Source organism: Vipera berus (genome assembly GCF_964194415.1).
Source record: "Vipera berus genome assembly, chromosome: 4".
Lineage (NCBI taxonomy): Eukaryota > Metazoa > Chordata > Lepidosauria > Squamata > Viperidae > Vipera > Vipera berus.
In genome coordinates, this window is record NC_138206.1 from 108,326,455 (window position 1) to 108,345,927 (window position 19,473).

At 38.0% G+C, this 19,473-nt stretch overlaps 1 long non-coding RNA gene across 1 annotated transcript in view; it reads left to right on the forward strand.

The window, feature by feature from the left end:
- Positions 1–10,254: 10,254 nt before the first annotated feature.
- The window catches only part of LOC308667458, a 36,583-nt gene continuing 27,364 nt past the window's right edge, over positions 10,255–19,473 (forward strand). The window contains exon 1 of the long non-coding RNA XR_014026285.1: positions 10,255–10,289. This is a non-coding gene — a long non-coding RNA (uncharacterized lncRNA). The remainder of the gene's footprint in view (positions 10,290–19,473) is intronic.

The following is a 19,473-nucleotide window of genomic DNA, read 5'->3' on the forward strand; positions in this document are numbered from 1 at the left end:
AAAGGACGAGGGCAATTTGTATTGTGCAAGATTGGGTTTCAGAGTATTTCCTGGTACTGTCAGTCTTCAGCTTTTTCCCACAAAAGAATAAACAGTTGTGCTTTGGGCTTAGGGCCAAATTAGACAATAAACACGTGGCTGCCACCATATCCAGCAGTGACGTATCCAGTTCCTTTTTCTGTAAAGGCTAATAAAATGCATTTCCTGCTGACCCACCCTTCTGCCTTGTTCAGTTGTGTGACCTGAAGGGCCAGGACAATTGCATGGATTCCAGAGCCAGACAAGATGGTAGTTTCTTCACTTAAACAGCAGAATAACAGAATAACAGAATTGGATGGAATCTTGGAGGTGTTCTAGGCAAATGGGAAACCCTATGCTGTTCCAGTGGTTGTCCAATTTCTTCTTAAAAACCTCCAGTGGTGAAGGATCCACAACGTCTGAAGGCACTGATTAATTGTTTCAACTGTCAGGAAATTTCTCCTTATTTCTAGGTTGATCCTCTCCTTGAATAGTTTCCATCCATTGCTTCTTGTTTTGCCTTCAAGTACTTTGGAGAATAGGTTGACCTCTTCTTCTTTATGGCAGCCGCTTAGATATTGGAGCACTGCTATCATGTCACTCATAATCTTTCTTATATAGATAGTCCTCAACTTGTTTAGTCAAACGAACGAACTACAGCAGCACTGAAAAAAGTGACTTATGACAGTTTTTCACACTTACAACCGTTGCAACCTTCCCCTTGTCATGTGATCAAAATTCAGATGCTTGGCAACTGACATGTCTTTATGATGGTTGCAGGGTTCCAGGGTCATGCAATTTGAAGAAGAAGAAGAAGAAGAAGAAGAAGAAGAAGAAGAAGAAGAAGAAGAAGAAGAAGAAGAAGAAGAAGAAGAAGAAGAAGAAGAAGAAGAAGAGGAGGAGGAGGAGGAGGAGGAGGAGGAACCAGTATGCATTGACATAGTGGCAGCAAACAAAAGAAATTGGTTTGCATTAATAGTTTTTGCAGCTTTAGATTTGTGCATTTAGCCTCAGTTCAAATACTTATCCAGAGGCAAAGCATCTAATTCAAGGTTAATTTGCATGATTCAGCATATGTCACTCCATTCCTAGTGTAATAATACTACATAGATATTCTAGGTATATAGCATTGTAACTATTATAATTCTAAGATATTTTTCTTCCATTCACTCATGTTCTTGGAGATTGCCTGGACATGTCACGGCAGTTTTCTTGACAAGGTTTTTCAGAAGTGATTTGCCATTGATCCTTCCATGGGCTGAGAGAAAGTGACTGGTCCAAGGTCACAGAACTAGCTTCGTGCTCAAGATGGGATTAGAACTCAAAGTATCCCACTCTGTAGCCTGATCTCTCAACCACTGCACCCAACTAGCTCTCTCATAATCCTAATATTTTCACAAAAATGAACTTCATCCACTTAAAACCATGAGTGACATTTCCATATTCTTTTTTCTCTTTCATTTCTTTTGTGGTGAGTTAAAGGAGATTAAATTTTATAGCTATCTGCCACAGTCCAAGAAATTCATTCTATCTCCTCAAGATGTAATTATTTTTATTGCCATATTTTTATGTGCTTTGCAAAATGGACTTTTAATTTTAGTTCTCTGTCATAATTGGAAGGCTTCTCATCACAGAAGTCCAAGCTTAAGTACAATTGTCATGAATTAAATTATCTCTTCTCCATCTCCTCTCTCTCATTCACTGTTAATGTTTTAATAAATATTGTTGGGGCTTTCTGGCTTGAATGTACATAGATTTTAAAATAGGGTAGGGTACGTAATTGCATATCAAATTCCAGAGGTCAGTCTTCCACTTAATATGTTGTTTATTTCTCCTGCTAAAAGTGTTACACATTTTTTATTATCAAAAATTCTATCAAAATCTTTTTTTTAACTTCCATTAAATTACAGAATGATAAAGTATGGTCTCTGGATTGTAATCTTGTCTTCATAAATCAGTTGTGTGTTCCTTGACTCTATTGAGTTCTCTTTGGCTTTCTGGAAGGCTATAAAGTCCTGGTTCTTCCCCTCCCCCCCAATCACTGATCTGTTCAGCCTGTAAGTACACACACAAACACATGAAAACACATCCACTTGTACACACATCCATATACATACATGCTTGGATGCTGGGAACATGAACAGGTATGCAAAGGTTGGATGGTGATGTAATTGCACTGTCAAAGGAAGGAAATCCGGTGGTTCAAATGACTACTGGTTTACTGCATACTAGCTTTACAAGAATCTGAGCCACTAACAGTCAAAGCAAACTGACAGTAGATAAGACTCAGTGGAATTCAAGGTGGGCAGAACTTAGATCTCTTGTGGGGACAAAGAGACTCAAGACTGATGACACATTTGATCCCTCCCTCAGCTCAGCCTGGTCAACTCCTACAGGTATGTGAAAATGATCTTAGATGAAAGAGTGAAGAAATGCAGACAAGGGGACAGTTAGAAAGAAGAAAACCTAGCCCAAGCAAGGATATGGGTGGGGTAAGGGACCCTTTCTAGTTTCTGGAAAGGGGAAAAAGGGAGAAAAATTTTCAGACTTACAAGAGTCTGTTAATGTAACCTTACAACAAAATAAAATTAGGTCACATGGCCATGTTTCCTATCTGGTTTGCCTCACAAGGCTGACAGGTAAAAAAATACATTGGACCATTTTTGGTGCCATTATCACTCTCATGTTCTGAAAAATAAACTTGGATATCTAACCACATTTGAACAGAAATAGGGCTGTCCAAAAATAAAATTGTCATTTCTGCTAGTTCAAAAAAGTTCCTAGTTATATAGATGAACTTGTCGGACACAAAAGACCAGGCCCCCATGTGAAGGTCCAATCAAAATGATTTATTGCTAAAAGCTTATGCACAGGAACCTTCTCAACTAATGGTTAACACTTGTTTGGAGTTACATGGAATTCAAGTGGGGGGATGGATTTAGTTTCCTTGTGACTACATAGGGATTCTAGCCTGATCCCTCATTTAACTCTGCCTTCAGATTCTGCCACTCCTTCTCCTGCAGAACCAAAAAGTATGGAGAGCTCTATAGTAACATCAAATAATCTTTTACAAAATACAAAATGGCCTTATGAGTATTTTTGAGTTTCCAGAATATATGGCACCTTGTGCCTTGGAACAGGAGTCCTCAACCTTGGCAACCTTAAGACTTTGCTGGCTGAGGAATTCTGGTAGTTGAAGTCCACAACTCTTAAAGTTGCCAAGGTTGAGAACCCTGCCTTGGAATATTAGGAGATTAACAAGGAAGAGAAAAAAAGTGAATTGAAAGAAGTCTTTGGTTTCTTCAGGCATCAGTTTTCATAACTCAGTCAAGTTGTTCTAGCTGAGACCTGGTTTTCTTCCTTATGTTTCCCTTCACTGCAATTTTGTGCTTATACAATTGCAAAGCTACCAAACTGGATCAAAACTAATGTTGTCGGGTATGTCTCCAAAAGAAATAATCTGGTCATTACAGTTATGTTTGATGTACTTTTCCCATTCCAGTATAGTTAGTTTGAACTTTACTTTGCTGAACTCTGGTTTTTTTTCCCCTGTGCACAAATATATTGAAATAGAAACTATACAGAACCGAAAGGTTATAAAAGGCAATTCGCTCTGAAGGGATTTTTTTTATTATTTTAAATCATACAAAATTAATAGGATGACTTGTCTTACTTAAGTGCTTTCCTCCTCGTACAGGCATAAACCTTAAATTAATCTAAAATTATTTGGGCAGAGAATATCTGGTTGCTGCTGAGGCAAAGGAGCACCATTGAAGGTACCAGCCAAAAGATGTAGATAAAAAGATAGCAAAAGAGGTACGGTTGTGATCTCTCTTTGAGAGACCAATTGAGTATATTTTCACTTACTCCTACATGATAACCATCAGTGGTTCCAGTGTGGGTCACTGTCCAATGTCAGCCAGTAAATAGTTTTTCAAACCTCAGGCAGTGTGCAGGCATTAGGTTTCATCCATCTTCTGCACAAGGTTGCCTTTGTTAGACTAGCTAAAAGTTGCATACGTATATCGCTTCACAATTTGCTAATGGGTTCTGCTACATTACTATTCCATTATCAGGCTATCCTTGCACTTTAATAAAGGGCTAGATTTCCCTGCTGCAGCTGGAAAAAGCTGCTAACTTAGCTGTTCGGGGATGGGGTGGGATGAAACACAGGAGATTGCAAAATACACAACAGCCCTTGCAGAGATTTCCTGCATTTCTGACCTCTAAGTTGAAGGTAGGATGAAAAGGCCACTGGGACAAGCTCTATTTTTTTGCTAGGAGATAAAGTGCCAAAAACAATAGAGAAAATAAGCATTTTATTTACACGTTTTATTTTATTATTTTATTTTACTTTAAAAACCAACACAGAAGTTGTCCTTTTCATTTTCTAGTTCCCAATAGCCATACAACATAGAATAATAAAGTTGGAAGGGACCTTGGAGGTCTTCTAGTCCAGCCCTCAACTGAAGCAGGAGATCCTATTCCAATTCAGACAAATGGCTGTCCAGTCTCTCTTTAAAAATTTCCATTGATGGAGCATGCACAGCTTCTGAAGGCAAGCTGTTCCATTGGTTGATTGCTCTCACCGTTAGGAAATTTCTTCTTAGTTCTAGGTTGCTTCCCTCCTTGGTTAGTTTCCACCCATTGTTTCTTGTCCTGCTTTCAGGTGCCTTGGAAAGTAACTTGACCATACTGGAACACTGCAGTTATGTCTCCCCTAGTCCTTCTTTTCATTAGTCTAGACATACCCAATTCCTGTACCCATTATTTGTATGTTTTAGTTTCAGCTAAATTATTCCTTCTTGTTCCTCTTCTCTGCACTCTTTCTAGAGCAGTGGTGTCAAACTGCTGGCCCTTGGGCCAGCTGCATCATAGCAAAACCATGCCCACCCCATTGTCGGCTATGGCAAAAAAGTCGCAACACGTCATGTGATGTTGCGAGTTTAACACCCCTGTTTTAGAGTCTCAACATCTTGTTTACATTCTAGTGACCAGAACTGGATGCAGTATTACAAGTGTGGTCTTACTAAGGCTTTGCAAAACAGTACTAGAACATCACATGAGCTTGATTCTATACCTCTATTAACGTAGCCTATAACTGTGTTGGTTTTTTTGTCTGCTGCTGCATACTGTTGGCTCATATTTAAGTGACTGTGCACTAGGACTCTAAGATCCCTCTCACAGTTACCAGCATTGAGCCAAATTTCACCTAGCCTGTGCCTATACCATTAATTTTTCTTTCCTAAGTGTAAAACCTTACTCTTAGGCAAAATAAAAACAAGTATAGATACTGCCTTGACAAGGATCTGTTTCCCAGGAGTTTTAGGTATTATTTGACACATTATCCTACAATATATAATATATCAATATTAAATCCTCTAATATTTACTTTAAAAAAACAAACAGAAAACGTCTAGCAGTTTGTTATTTGCAAGCATCAACCCTGCACTTCCAGGAAGTTTTGGAAAAATAGGAATAAAGTCAAACATGTCATTAGAGCTGGGAGAGAGAATGCAGAGCAGATGTGAGTCACATCATGCTTCTCTCTCTGTATACACACACACACACACACACACACATCTATGCACTTCCTGTCTTGTAAAAACAGACAAACAGATAAATAAATGACTGTACTCGCCCTGTTGGTAATGGAAGCTTTACAGGTTTGCAGACAATGGCGCAACAGTCAAAGTCACCGGATCCACCTTTCAGACCTGGTGAGAACTGGAGAAGAAACTAGCCTACAAAACATTTGAACCTGCTTACATGAGGCACATTTCCTGTCAAAATTTGGTTGGACAACAAACACAAAGGCTGCCCTGTAATTAAATCCCACCCTGATCTACATTTTGCAGTTATGTAATTAATACTTCCTCTCCGCAAAGCAACAGAATAATTTAAAAAGCAAATCTAACCCCCTAACCCCCCCCACCCCCGCCCTCACCTTACAAAATCATTCTTTCTCCTTTTTCTTTTCTCTCATGTCTGTAAGAGAGCTTGGCGTACACCTTTTAGCTATACGGAAGTGATTTGCCAATTCCATCTGCTAATAGAAAGCTACAATTAGATACTCAGTGCTCTCTTTGTGTTAAGAGATGAAAACAATACTTCCTTCCTGTTTCAAAGCTGTGAATGGAGAAAGAATTGGGGTGGGTAGAACACTATTTATCCAGGGAGGATTTATGGAATTTGTAAAGCGTGGGCTAAAAAAGGTTAACTTAAACAGAGTGAATATTATATAGTCCCACAATTTGGAGGCAAAATATTGACCGGGCATACTGTTTCCTCTGATATTGATTGTATTGATTTCACTGCTTACCAGATGTCTTTAATGAGATCAGTGTGGCTACAAATTTCTAAGTGGCAGGCTTTTCTGGCCTCCTGTTCAGATTTCCTAGAAGCAGAAACAAGTTGCTTTTCTGTACCTCATGTTTCTTCAGTCATTAAAACAAAAGAACAGAAAAATGTATAGAATAGTGACCAACGTTAATCCATGTTAATCCCCAGAGAACCCAAATTAAGACAGCTGGGGGGAAAAAACACCATTTCTGAACCAGGGCTCTTGTTAAGTATAGTTTGGTAGCACCTCAGATTCAGGAAGAGAGTAAGGGTGAGATTCATAGAACAAAGAATATAGAATAACAGAGTTGGAAGGAACCTTGGAGGTCTTCTAGTCAAGAGGTCTCCAACATTTTGGGCACCAGGGACCGGTTCCATGAGAGAGTTTTTTCCATGGACCGGAAGGTGCATGGTTTTGTGTGCTGCCTGCATCTCGCAGATGGGGCTTTGCTTGTTTGTGCAGCCTGGTTGCTGGCATGCCATGGTGTGGTACCAGTCCATGGACCGGAGGTTGGGGACCCTTGTTCTAGTCCAAACCCCTGCTCAAGTATCATTTGGCTTCCAGTCTTTTCTTGAAAGATTCCAGTGATGGAGCACCCACAACTTCTGAAGGCAAGCCATTCCACTGGTTGATTGCTCTAACCATTAGGAAATTTCTCCTTAGTTCTAGGTTGCTTCTCTCCTTGATTAGTCTCCATCCATTGTTTCCTGTCTTGCCTTCTGGTGCTTTGGAAAATAGTTTGACACACACACATCTCATCTTTGTGGCAGCAACTCAAATATTGGAACACTGTTATGATGTCACCTCTAGTTCTTCTCTTCACTAGACCAGACATACCCAATTCCTGCAACCGTACTTCATATTTTTAGCCTCCAGCTTGCTAAACATCCTTGTTGTTCTTCTCTGCACTTTTTCCAGAGTTGCAACATTTTTTTTATATTGTGGTGACCAAAACTGGATGCAGTATTCTAAGTGTGGTCTTACTAAGGCTTTGTAAAGTGTACCAATACCTTATGTATCTTGATTGTATTCCTCTATGAATGTAGCCTCGTATTCCTTGTATCCCAACCAGATTTCTTTCCATGCCAACCCATGGGAATCAAGGAATATCAAGCCAATTTTGATGACAAGATACTTCTTCTGCTCCAGGACTGCTGATCTGAAATTAGTCTCTAGACTGAAATAAACTATGAAATTACACATGAAAAAGGTTTTAAGATGCAAGGCCAATTGGGCCGTATTTAGACACCTTTAGCATGAAAATTGTCCCATACACTACACTTTGTGAAACTGTGAATAATAATTGGAGTTCTTAGAGAATCAAAAGTGGTTCTGGATACTTACTTGGTCCTTAAATAGAGATTAGTATCAATAACTTCACTGTGCTTCATAGCCAGCCTTTGTTAATTCACGGTGGGGTTCTCAAATATTTCTCTTTGTCCTTCAACCTAGGGACAACAAATTCCCAGTCCCATACAGCTGCTGGACTTCTCAATCCAGCACATCTCACATCTGCATTATAGATGTATTACTGTGAATTGTTAAATTAAGGAGAAAGGCCACTCCCTTTTCTTACACTTGAAACAGCAGAGCATCCAGAAATAAATTACACATGGAATGTGAAAGTACCAGATGTCTCAATTTTAATGAGTTTTCCTACCCAGAAATGTAAAATTCCTCTCTCCTTTTGGCAGGAATAATTGTCTAGAGAATTGCATATTCAGCATCTTCCTGGATATATCATGTCAAAGTGACCTGCACTTAGCTTCTTGACTGGGAGACTCTTGGATTCCTGCAGATGCATCGTATCTCATGAGCTATCTGGTATAAGGGAAAGAGGAAATAGCTGAAGTTAGAAAACTAGGCTGGGGATAGAATTGGCATGTGATTAAAGACAAGAGGGAAAACGACCAGAGCAGTAATAAAATGTGTGATTTACAGGTGTGATCAGGCCATTGATACGGAGTGGGTGCTAGGAAGAGTTTGGGCAACTAATAAATGTCCTGGTTTTTTTTCCATTTATTCCATGTCAGTGTTGCCCAGCCTTATACTGCACAATAATGCAAAACTATTTCAAAAGTTACATTTTTAGCTGGCCTAGTTTGGTGATGGGATGTATGTGCAATGACTTAATTTTTTTCCCCTACTACTTCAACTGCTACCAATTAGAGCCATTGCTTTCAGGGAATGGCATAATAATGATCAGAAAGCACCTTTATATGAGGTTTCCTCAGTGTCATTCTGAAATTTGAAAAAGGTTTTCCTGTTACAGGTTATAATATTGCTTCAAAATTAATCTCTCTTTTCTCATCATCACAAAGTTATTGGCAGAGTGGATGGATGGATGGATGGAAGGAAGGAAGGAATGCAAATGCAGAGAGATATAGATATGCATAATGGATACTGTGGGAAGAGAGAAAGACAAGGGAAGGCTGGTTCAAAATAGCATTTGCTATCTTTCACCTTTGCTTAATGTACTTTGCATGCAAAATAAAAAAAAATAGATGTTCCATTTTTTTCCATACCCAATGAAGATCATTTTGAAAATCACACTCCTAAACCAAACATTGTGTCTAATTAGAGAACTCCCAGAAAAAAAACCCTGATCTGGATTAGTAACAATCAGTTAGTTAGTTTCCAAACAGCTATATAATTATTTAGATTAATTATACATTCATTTTTTTCCTGTTTTGTACAAAATGTCTATAAGGGAAGCAGCTTATTCCAGGAAGCAATAACACAGATGCTGTCTTTTTTTTTTCTTTTGCTCTTATCAAACAAGTCCATTTTGCTCTCTCTCCTTTGTGGGTAGGGTCAAATCTTTCCATCTTTGTGCATAAAATAATCCTGTTGCAAAATGATGTAGTAAAAGCTTAATTTATTGAGAGATGCTTATCTTCCCTGGAAATTTCTTTCATTCTTCTTCTTTTTCTCTTTATCTCATTCAAAAGGATTTGTGTTTTCCCTTGACTCTTTCTTTTTAAATTCAATATTAGGTTGTAGAGAATAACCTCTAATAAAAGCTTTCCTTGCTTCCAAAATCTATAAAACAAAACATTATTTAAACAGAGCACCTAATCAGTGATCTGCTTTTTTAAAAAAAAAAGAATCATCCTTCCACTGTGTTACTCTGAAAGCTTGTTTTTCAGTTTCTTTGGTTAGCTGCCAAATTTGTTATCACAAAGTTAGCATGCATATTTCATTAGGTCAATGGTACTGAAGAGTTTCAGAAACTGTTCCGACTGAAAAAAAAATAACAGAAGCTTTCATCAGTTACATGCTTTAGAAAAAGAAGCAAAGAAATGACAACAACATTCATTATGAAAGAACGTTGTATGATTTTTTTCCCCAGTTTCTTCACATCTTTTAACCATCTCTTCCTTGAGATTAAACTAAAATTGTTAAAAGTACATTCATTTGCCCTGAATGAGCTTCAATATACTTTTAAACCCTGGGTCAATGTTGGATAAATACACAATCAATGATTTATACTAATACAGTACTCATAAATTATTATTTGGAGAACATGATACCATTCTGAGTTTAAAAATGGCCTTACAAAGTGCCTTTATGAAGGCATTCTCTTTTCCTTTCTTTTTTTTCTTTTTTCCTTTTTTGGGACAAAATACTATAGTTGGATATAATATATCAGAGTCACCAATACAGGATATTGTATATTGTGTTTATATATTGTAAAAAGAGAATATTTGGAGCTCAGTGTTGAAATGAGGGGTCTTTGCTGCTGTCTAAGCTTACTTGTTTTCTTGCAGATGTTTGATAATCCAAACTAGGTCACATTATCATTGCCAGTCACTAGCAGTGATGATGTTATGTAGTTTGCATAGTTTGCATAATGAAATGTCTTCAAGAAAACAGCCAAGCACAGCACGCATCAAGTACCCCTCAAACCAGAGTTGATAATATCATGGTAAATATGAAGGCGTAGTTTCTTTTTATTTTTTAAGGAATATATTGATCCATTCCACTTAATGGAACTTAATATGGCAATTATACTGTATAAATATAGCAATTTGATGTAATAACAATAGGTAATCATAACAGTACTTGAATAGTGAACACATAATCACTACTTTATAAGAGGAGAGGAGAAGAAAAAGACAACATAGAGAAGAGAAGAGAAGAGAAGAGAAGAGAAGAGAAGAGAAGAGAAGAGAAGAGAAGAGGAGAGGAGAGGAGAGGAGAGGAGAGGAGAGGAGAGGAGAGGAGAGGAGAGGAGAGGAGAGGAGAGGAGAGGAGAGGAGAGGAGAGGGGAGGGGAGGGGAGGGGAGGGGAGGGGAGAGGAGAGGAGAGGAGAGGAGAGGAGAGGAGAGGAGAGGAGAGGAGAGGAGAGGAGAGGAGAGGAGAGGAGAGGAGAGGAGAGGAGAGGAGAGGGGAGGGGAGGGGAGGGGAGAGGAGAGGAGAGGAGAGGAGAGGAGAGGAGAGGAGAGGAGAGGAGAGGAGAGGAGAGGAGAGGAGAGGAGAGGAGAGGAGAGGAGAGGAGAGGAGAGGAGAGGAGAGATTATTTTGGCATTGTTGTCTTCACTAATACTAAAGAGATACTGTAAAGAATGGGTGTCAAACTCGCCATGTCATGCAATGTGTCGCAACTTTTTTTGCATTGCCAGAGCTAGGGTGGGTGCGGCCTCAGCATGACACAACCAGCCCATGGGCCAGCAGTTTGACACCCCTGCTGTAAAGCCTTCTCATATCATATTCTGCCACTTGATAAAGAACCTGAGAAAGAGCCTGAGAAAGTAGATAACAGTTTACAATACTAGTTTGAACAATCTGTACATTCCTTGGTTCTCAGAAAAATTGTGAGCCACCTTCCCTTACCTTCAAATAGTTATTAGCAAAAAAATTAAAAAGTCCCTGCCCTATCGTGGGGACCATATTGGGTGCCAAAATGAAAATATCTAATTGTTGAGGTTTTTCTGTCCTAATCCATTTTCCCTTTCAATAAACACAGTAAACAAGATTTTGTGAGAATCTTTTTTTATTGAAAAGTTTTATAAAAATTACAATATTATCCCCTCCCCAACCCACCCTTAAACCCCCCTCCCCCTCCCCCACTTCCCAAAGCTGATTACAGGGTTACAGATATATAATAATCATAATCTAACTAACATTAACCAACTATATAAATAACCAAATACATAATGCGCTTTAACTCCCCTATAACATAAATACAAGCAAACTAAAAGTATCCAAATTATTAAACAATACTAATACTAAAAATAATAATAATACCATATAGTTAAAGCTAATAATAAAAAAAGAAAAATTTCCATTATAATAAACTATAACAATCTAAAATTTACTCATAAGCTAAAAGGAACTTTTTAGTCCCATATTTATTCTGAATATAATCTATCCATCTTCTCCAAACCGAAATGTATCTTTCTTGTGAATGATCCTTCAAATAAGCAGAAATCTTAGCCATTTCTGCTAAATTTGACACTTTAAGCGTCCATTCCTCTATAGTAGGCAAGCAATCCTTCTTCCAATATTGCCCTACCAATAACCTTGCAGCTGTTATCAAGTTCAACATCAAATTAATTTCTTTAGTATCACAATCTGTGATAACACCCAATAAAAATAGTTGTGGGGTAAACTTTATCTTTCTCTTAAAAATCTTTTGAATGTTCCACCAAATTTTAATCCAAAAAGCTTTTATTTTTCTACAAGTCCACCAAATATGAAAATAAGTAGCATCCAAACTACCACATCTCCAACATTTGGGCTGTAAGTTGGGATACATACAAGACAGCTTTTTAGGATCCAGATGCCATCTATAAAACATTTTATAAAAATTTTCTCTTAAATTTTGGGCCTGGGTAAATTTTACATTTCTAACCCAAATTACCTCCCATATATCCAATGGGATCGGTTCTTGAATATTTTGAGCCCACTTTACCATACAATCTTTAACTAATTCCATTTCAGAATCCAATTCTATTAAAGCATGATAAATTCTCTTTATATGCACACGATTTTGATCTTTAATCTGTTTTACCAAATTTTCATCCATTAATGTAAAACCAACCTTTTGATCTAACTTCCACCTAGCTAGCAATTGAGTATACTGAAACCAAGACTGCACAATATTTTCTTGCTTTAACTCAACTAACGATTTTAATTGCCAATCATTCCCTACCAATCTAAGTAATTCCTTATAAGAAATCCTATCCAAATTCACACCCATAGATACACCCTCTATCGCGTGTCCAGGAATCCCCCAAATTGGTATTTTGTAATTCAACTTATAATGCTTTTTCCAGACACGCAGTAGAGCACTTCTTAAAATATGAGATTTAAATACCTTGTCCACTTTTTTGTTATATATTAAATGTGCATGCCACCCATATAATAAATCCCATCCCTCAAGATAAAGTATTCTTTTATTTGTTAAATTAAGCCAATCACTAACCAATGTTAAAACCACCGCATCATAATATTGTTTCAAATTAGGAATCTGTACATTCCTTGGTTCTCAGAAAAATTGTGAGCCACCTTCCCTTACCTTCAAATAGTTATTAGCAAAAAAATTAAAAAGTCCCTGCCCTATCATGGGTGCCAAAATGAAAATATCTAATTGTTGAGGTTTTTCTGTCCTAATCCATTTTCCCTTTCAATAAACACAGTAAACAAGATTTTGTGAGAATCTTATATGCAGATGCCATCTTGATATCTACATGGATACGACCATGCAGTTCTCTCAGCGATTGCATGGAAATGGTTTCTTATTGCCTTCTGCAGTATTTTTGAATGTCCCTTCTTGCCCACATTACCAATGTTCCTTGGCAGTCTCCCACTGAAAATAAATAGGCTGAAACCTACTTAGTGTTGTGATTCAAGGTCAGCCTGTGGGTTCGGCAGTTGGGTCGGACGACTCAGAGGAGGAGGGGGGTGTTGAAGAGCTTGCTGAGGGGGTTGAAGATCTTGCTGAAGAGAGCCCTCAGCCAGGCCCCTCCCACCTGGTCACGACAGAGACCCAGCTGTGTGAGCCTGACAGCGTGGATGAAGATGACCCACAGCTGGCCCTGTTCAAGGACGCCCAACGCAGGAGGCAGTCAATCAGAAGTAAATAGAGGAAGGCAATGGGGCACCTCGGAAGGAGGCAGAGAGAAGCCACGCCCTGAACTGTATAAAAGGGGAATGTGTGGGAGGGCTGGTTTGCTGAAGGCTATAGTTCCTGTTTCATAGCTCCTGTTTCATGGTTGGTGTCTTGTTTTGCTCTGTTTTATGTTAATAAATTTGGCAGGCTTAATTCCAGCCTCTTGCCATTTGTAAAGGGGTTGTCCCTGCCTTTTCTGCAGGGCCAGTAGCAGGCTGGTACAGAACACTTAGTTTCTAAGCCAGGGGTTTCAAACTTGGCCCTTTTATGACTTGTGGACTTCAACTCCCAGAATTCCTCAGCCAGGCATGCTGGCTGAGGAATTCTAGGAGTTGAAGTCCACAAGTCATAAAAGGGCCAAGTTTGAAGACCCCTGTTCTAAGCTCAGTCAAGTTCAGCTAGGTAGTACCATCTGCCAAATTGTATCATTTTAATCTTGTAGTAAATCATTATTTTGGTCTACCTGTGCTTTATGTTATAGTTATACCATGTTTACCTGAGGGCAAGAATGATGAACTAAGTAAACTTGGATGGAGCACTTACAGCATGAGGGTCTTCAGAATAAGGCATGATGTATAGAGTGCCACCATTGGAATCTTTAGCAGTGACCTGTATGGAATGCCAGGATCTCTATTTAGTTATAGTTCTGAAGACCCGCTGTGGCATTGAAGAAAAGAGCATGTCTGTCCATTATTGGATAAATAGTTTTAAATATATTTCAAAGCTTTTTGAAAATAAAAATGCTGCTGTCCATGTAGCGAGAATTGTGGCAGGTTTGTCTGTAGATATTTCATGGTCGAAATATCTATATATGGCAGTATTGAAAATAAAGTCAGTTGAAATATTCTGTTTGATGACACTTCATACAGGTTGCTAATAAAGTGGCTTGTCCTCCAGTTCATCAGTTTTGATGACAAATCTATTTCATTTTGTACAGGTGAGTAGCCAGGACTATTCATTTATATCTTTGCCTTTTTCCATCTCAATAGCCAGTTGACTTTCACCTGCAAATAAAAGGAATATTTCAACATGTTGCTGTTGAAAACCAGAACATGCCTTGTTTTCCTTTGAACAACATAAGGCATGGTTACAACTCTTTAAATGGTCAAGCAAAGAGGGTTGAGGGTAGGAGAAAAACCAGAACTAACGGCTTTAGAAAAGGAAGAACAACTCAGCAGTTTCAGAAATGGCCAAGAATTCCCAAAGCTGTTTCCACAGTCAATCTAAACAGCTGCTATTGGAGCTCCTACGCAACTCATTTTCTTTCCAAACTATGTTACAGGGGGAACAAAGACAAAGTGCAAAGAAAGGACAGCCAAAATGTTGCATGGAGAGATGAGTGAGGCACCAAAGCACATAAGGTCAACATTGCTATGTGTATAGATCTTTGCTCATCTCTCTGAAAGACGGGCTATTTTTCCCTCTCTAGAAGTTTTAAATATGTGCCTATGTTTGCTATCATTTGTCTTCCATGAATAATGAGATCAGCCTATAAAGGCACACTGTATTTAAAAGATCCTCACATAACCTCCAAGGCGCTCTGTTCTTGGGGACTGGATTCTCATTTCACACAGAGATTCAAGGAAAAGTTCAAAAAGTTTCCAACAAGCACCAATTGGAGTTATCAATTCAAGGAATTATCTGCAGCTACAGTGTTTACATCTACCTCAAACAAAGACATAAAATAGAAGCAAATGGGAATTTGTAGGGTTTTTAAAAGGTGTCCGTTTTTATCTGGTAGTCTGATTCAGCCAGACAGAACTTTGTACCTACTTTATAACAAAACTATGGTTTTTACTGGCGATCTTTTAAATCTTCCTGATCAGAAATAGTTGCAGAATTTTGAGTACTTTGTTGGGAAACTGATTCCCCAAGCATCAACAACAGTAATAGAGTTTTAAGCCTCCTTGTTTAACTTCTTATTCTGTATTTAGACTTTGTCGTTTGAAATCCAAGATTTTGAATCCTTGTCTACTTTGTCTCTAGGTTGTGTCTTTCATAAACATTGTAGAGTTATTAGATCAGCCAGTTCCATTCATCTACATACCCCCAAGGATTTCAAATATCTTCAGTTTCATGTTAATAATTCCATACTCAGAAGTGCAGTGATGCAGCTACTATGATGTATTGTTTGGCTTCAGTGATGTCTTTCTATCACCAGAATTGGTCATTGACTAAAAAAGGACTCATTTTTTTAGGGAGAAGAAAAACACCTCTAATGCTAAAGCTGTAGCTAGTTGGAATTCTGAGTAAAACAAAATTTGTAAACTCTGGGGGATCTTTGGGCAACCTCTCAGCCCATCGTGTCTGTTTTCCTTTTTATAAATATTTGCTAAGTTGATACTTAGTGACCACATGAATAACTTTCTTCTTCTTCTTCTTCTTCTTCTTCTTCTTCTTCTTCTTCTTCTTCTTCTTCTTCTTCTTCTTCTTCTTCTTCTTCTTCTTCTTCTTCTTCTTCTTCTTCTTCTTCTCCTCCTCCTCCTCCTCCTCCTCCTCCTCCTCCCTCTCCTCCTCTTCCTCCTCTTCCTCCTCTCAGTGGTCTTAGGGAAGTCCATCATCATTTTGTCCTCTTTCCTTCAACATTATCCAGCATTTTGGACTTATCAAGGGACCTGCATCTTTGCTGAATACATGCTAAATTTGCTATTTTGAACTTGGTCATTCACATCTGGAATGAAAATTCTGTTCTAAAATCCATTTGATTTTTTTCCTAGCTATCCATGATATACTTTTTTTCCCCTCCAAACTGAACCAAAGTTCAAAAGTTTCAATACTCTTTCTATTTTGCTTTTTCAGGATCCAACTTTTTCATTCCAAAAGCATAGCAGGAAAAAGCATAGGATTAGATTAGATTAATACCAATTGTCAAGTACATAGAATACAAACAGTGGGATATAAATAAATGAATAAAATTTAATCTTTCCCCACTCATCCAGATTTCTCATTCTATTTTATTTCAAGGTAACATAAAGATAGAATCCATTCCATCTCCCTCTGAGCATTTTCAATTTCTTATTTTCCATATTAAATCCTATTTGTTTCATTAATTTCATCAGATGGGTAAATGCTATACTACCTTTCTGATATGAATTGATTTTTCAAACTTGCATCCTCCCTTTTTCATTCTAACCCCCTTTTTTCCCCCAAAATGAAATAAAGCTAAAAGAGGAAATTGCATTTTTGGCTGGTAGCCATGCTGAAGCTGAGAACATGTCTTTTAGCAAAGAAAAAGCAACTTGGTGAATGCCTTGCTTTTCAAAGTCCTAAATACAATCTTCACAGTCATTCAGTATGAGCTGTTTTTTTAATGGAAGAAACAGGGACAACTTCCCATGTGTACTTTGGTGAACATCCCATTAAGTTAAAAAAAAGAGCTTAAAGACAATTAACATTCCATCAATCGACATTTGGAATCTTTTATTTTTTTTAAAAAAAAAGACATTTCCTATAACATGCATGTACACACAACACCCCTGGTTTTATCCATCTCTTAGATCTCCCCCTTTTTCTTCTTTCAGCTACAGTTCTCAAAACTTATTTGGATTTAAGAACAAATGCAGTATCCATAATAGCTTTTTAGAATCCATAAAGGGAATGAAGCAGCTTGCTTATTATTTTTTTAATATAATAGTTTTAAGGTGGACAATCGGAGGCCCTCTTCATGTTTGAATGCAGATCCTAGCACTCTTTTCAAATCAGTTCTTTTCAAATTGATTATATAGGGAATAATCGCATAAAGATAATTTCATACATTTAATGTAAATGTAATCTAAAATTACAAGGAAAAATCTTTCAGGCTGAGCTCAAATTTTGGGAAGTTCATAAACATGTCCATTCAGTTTTCTTGGCAGCTGAATGGAAGTGGTTTGGGTTACCTTTTTTTGGATGTTTAGTTTTGCTTTATTTTCCAACCTGGCCTTTCTTAGAGTAGTCTCATCCAAAAACCAACTGGAACTAGCACTGCTTAGCTTCCATAGCAAGGCAGTGTCTCAAAGTGGTAGCATCCTACTGAGATTTGAGAAATGTTATCAGATTGCATTTTGGTTTGATCCAGGCTATGTTTCTTCATACAATGAGCTTCTCCACCACCACTACTCAGTATAAAACTCAAAGAAAATTGAAACATTTAGTTAGTAAAACATTGTATAGTTATTCTAAATATCTTTTAAAAATCCAAGAAAATTGCAAAATCTTCATAGAAGTATGTTGGCCTTCCTTATCACTACTACCTGAACTGGAAGTAACTTGAAGAAGGTTAAAGGTAAAGGTTGCCCCGCACATGCGTGCTAGTCGTTTCCAACTGTAGGGGCCGGTGCTCATCTCCGTTTCAAAGCCAAAGAGCCAGCGCTTGTCCGAGGACGTCTCTGTGGTCATGTGGCCGGCATGACTAGAAGCCAAAGGCTCACAGAACGCTGTTACCTTCCCACCGTAGTGGTCCCTATTTTTCTGCTTGCATTTTTACATGCTTTCGAACTGCTAGGTTGGCAGAAGCTGGGATGAGTAACAGGCGCTCACTCTGCTACGCGGCACTCGGGATTCGACCTGCCAAACTGCCAACCTTCTGATCGACAAGTTCAGCGTCCTAACCCACTGAGCCACCGCGTCCCTTAAGAAAGATGTTATTTATTGTTTAGCTAGGTTAATGAAGGTAACTCTTCCTCCTTACCTCTTCTTCTGATAAAGGTTCTCATGGGAGAAAAACAAAGCCTGATGAATCTGACTTAAGAATTAAAATTTTTGGAATTCACAAAATATGAGCTAGGACATAATGTTGGGGCCAATGCCATTCAGGTGTTCCACAAATGTTCTCTTCTATTGTGTTGTGGCATGGAACTTAGGGACAGTAAGAGTGTATGCAGGTGTGAAAGTTACTTGGGTGATTTCAAAGAACTGTATATGTTTGCAAGGAAGACAGTAGAAGAGACAAAACAAATTCTTGAGGTCTAAAGGAAACATTTATCCTTTCTGAGCTAATAGAAACTGTTTCTTGCAGTCTAGCACTCCTCTACATTGTTGAATTCCATACATTATCTTGGCAGAACAAATTAAAAAAGCAATATCACAAAGGCATATGTTTGTGTATGAATGAAAGAGAAAATTGGGTATAATGCATGAGACAAAATGTGAATAAGGATTCCAGTCTGGACAGATTTCACATTCAACACTACAAAATATTTTGCAGTTTCAGTTTTGTATTTGGGCTGGATTTAGCTATATGAAAAAAGTCACCTCACAATACCATCCTCTTCTTTCATCAGATTCTCTTTGTTTAGATATTTTAATAGCCATCCTGGATCCAACAATGAAATTCCTTGCACTGAGATTAATGCTTCTCTCAACATTTTAAACGTAGACATCTGGAGATTTATCACCAATTTAATACACTGTTTCCCTTTTTTTAAAAAAAAGTATGTAATTAACTAAATCCTATTGTGTATCTAGGCCCTAATTACTTGTCTAACTTTTATAGCTATCTCAAGCAATTCTCAAATATAATCATATGACAATATACCAGCACAGAAAGGTTGCATATGTCAACAAATCCTGTTGGCTGCCATCTGTCATGACTAATAAATGTCTAATAAGCCATCAACTATTGTCAGGCATCAAATGCTGATGTTGGCTATTAAATGATAACTGAGAGTCCTACTTTGAGAGAATGATTAGCTTAAAAATCTTAAAAGTTACGTTAACTTTCACTATCAATGCTTTTGCAATATATTTCAAGAGGAGTTTTGTTCATACAGTATGCCGCTTTAAGGATATGACTATGAATCAGGAATCAGGATGAAGAAACAATGGATGAAAACTAACCAAGGAGAAAAGCAAACCTAGAATGAAGAAGAAATTTCCTAATGGCAAGAGCAATCAACCAATGGAATAGCTTGCCTTTAGAAGATGTGGGTCCCCATTTCTTGAGGTTTCTAAGAAGAGACTAAACAGCCATTTGTCTGAAATGGTATAGAGTCTCCTGCTTGAGCAGAAGGTTGAC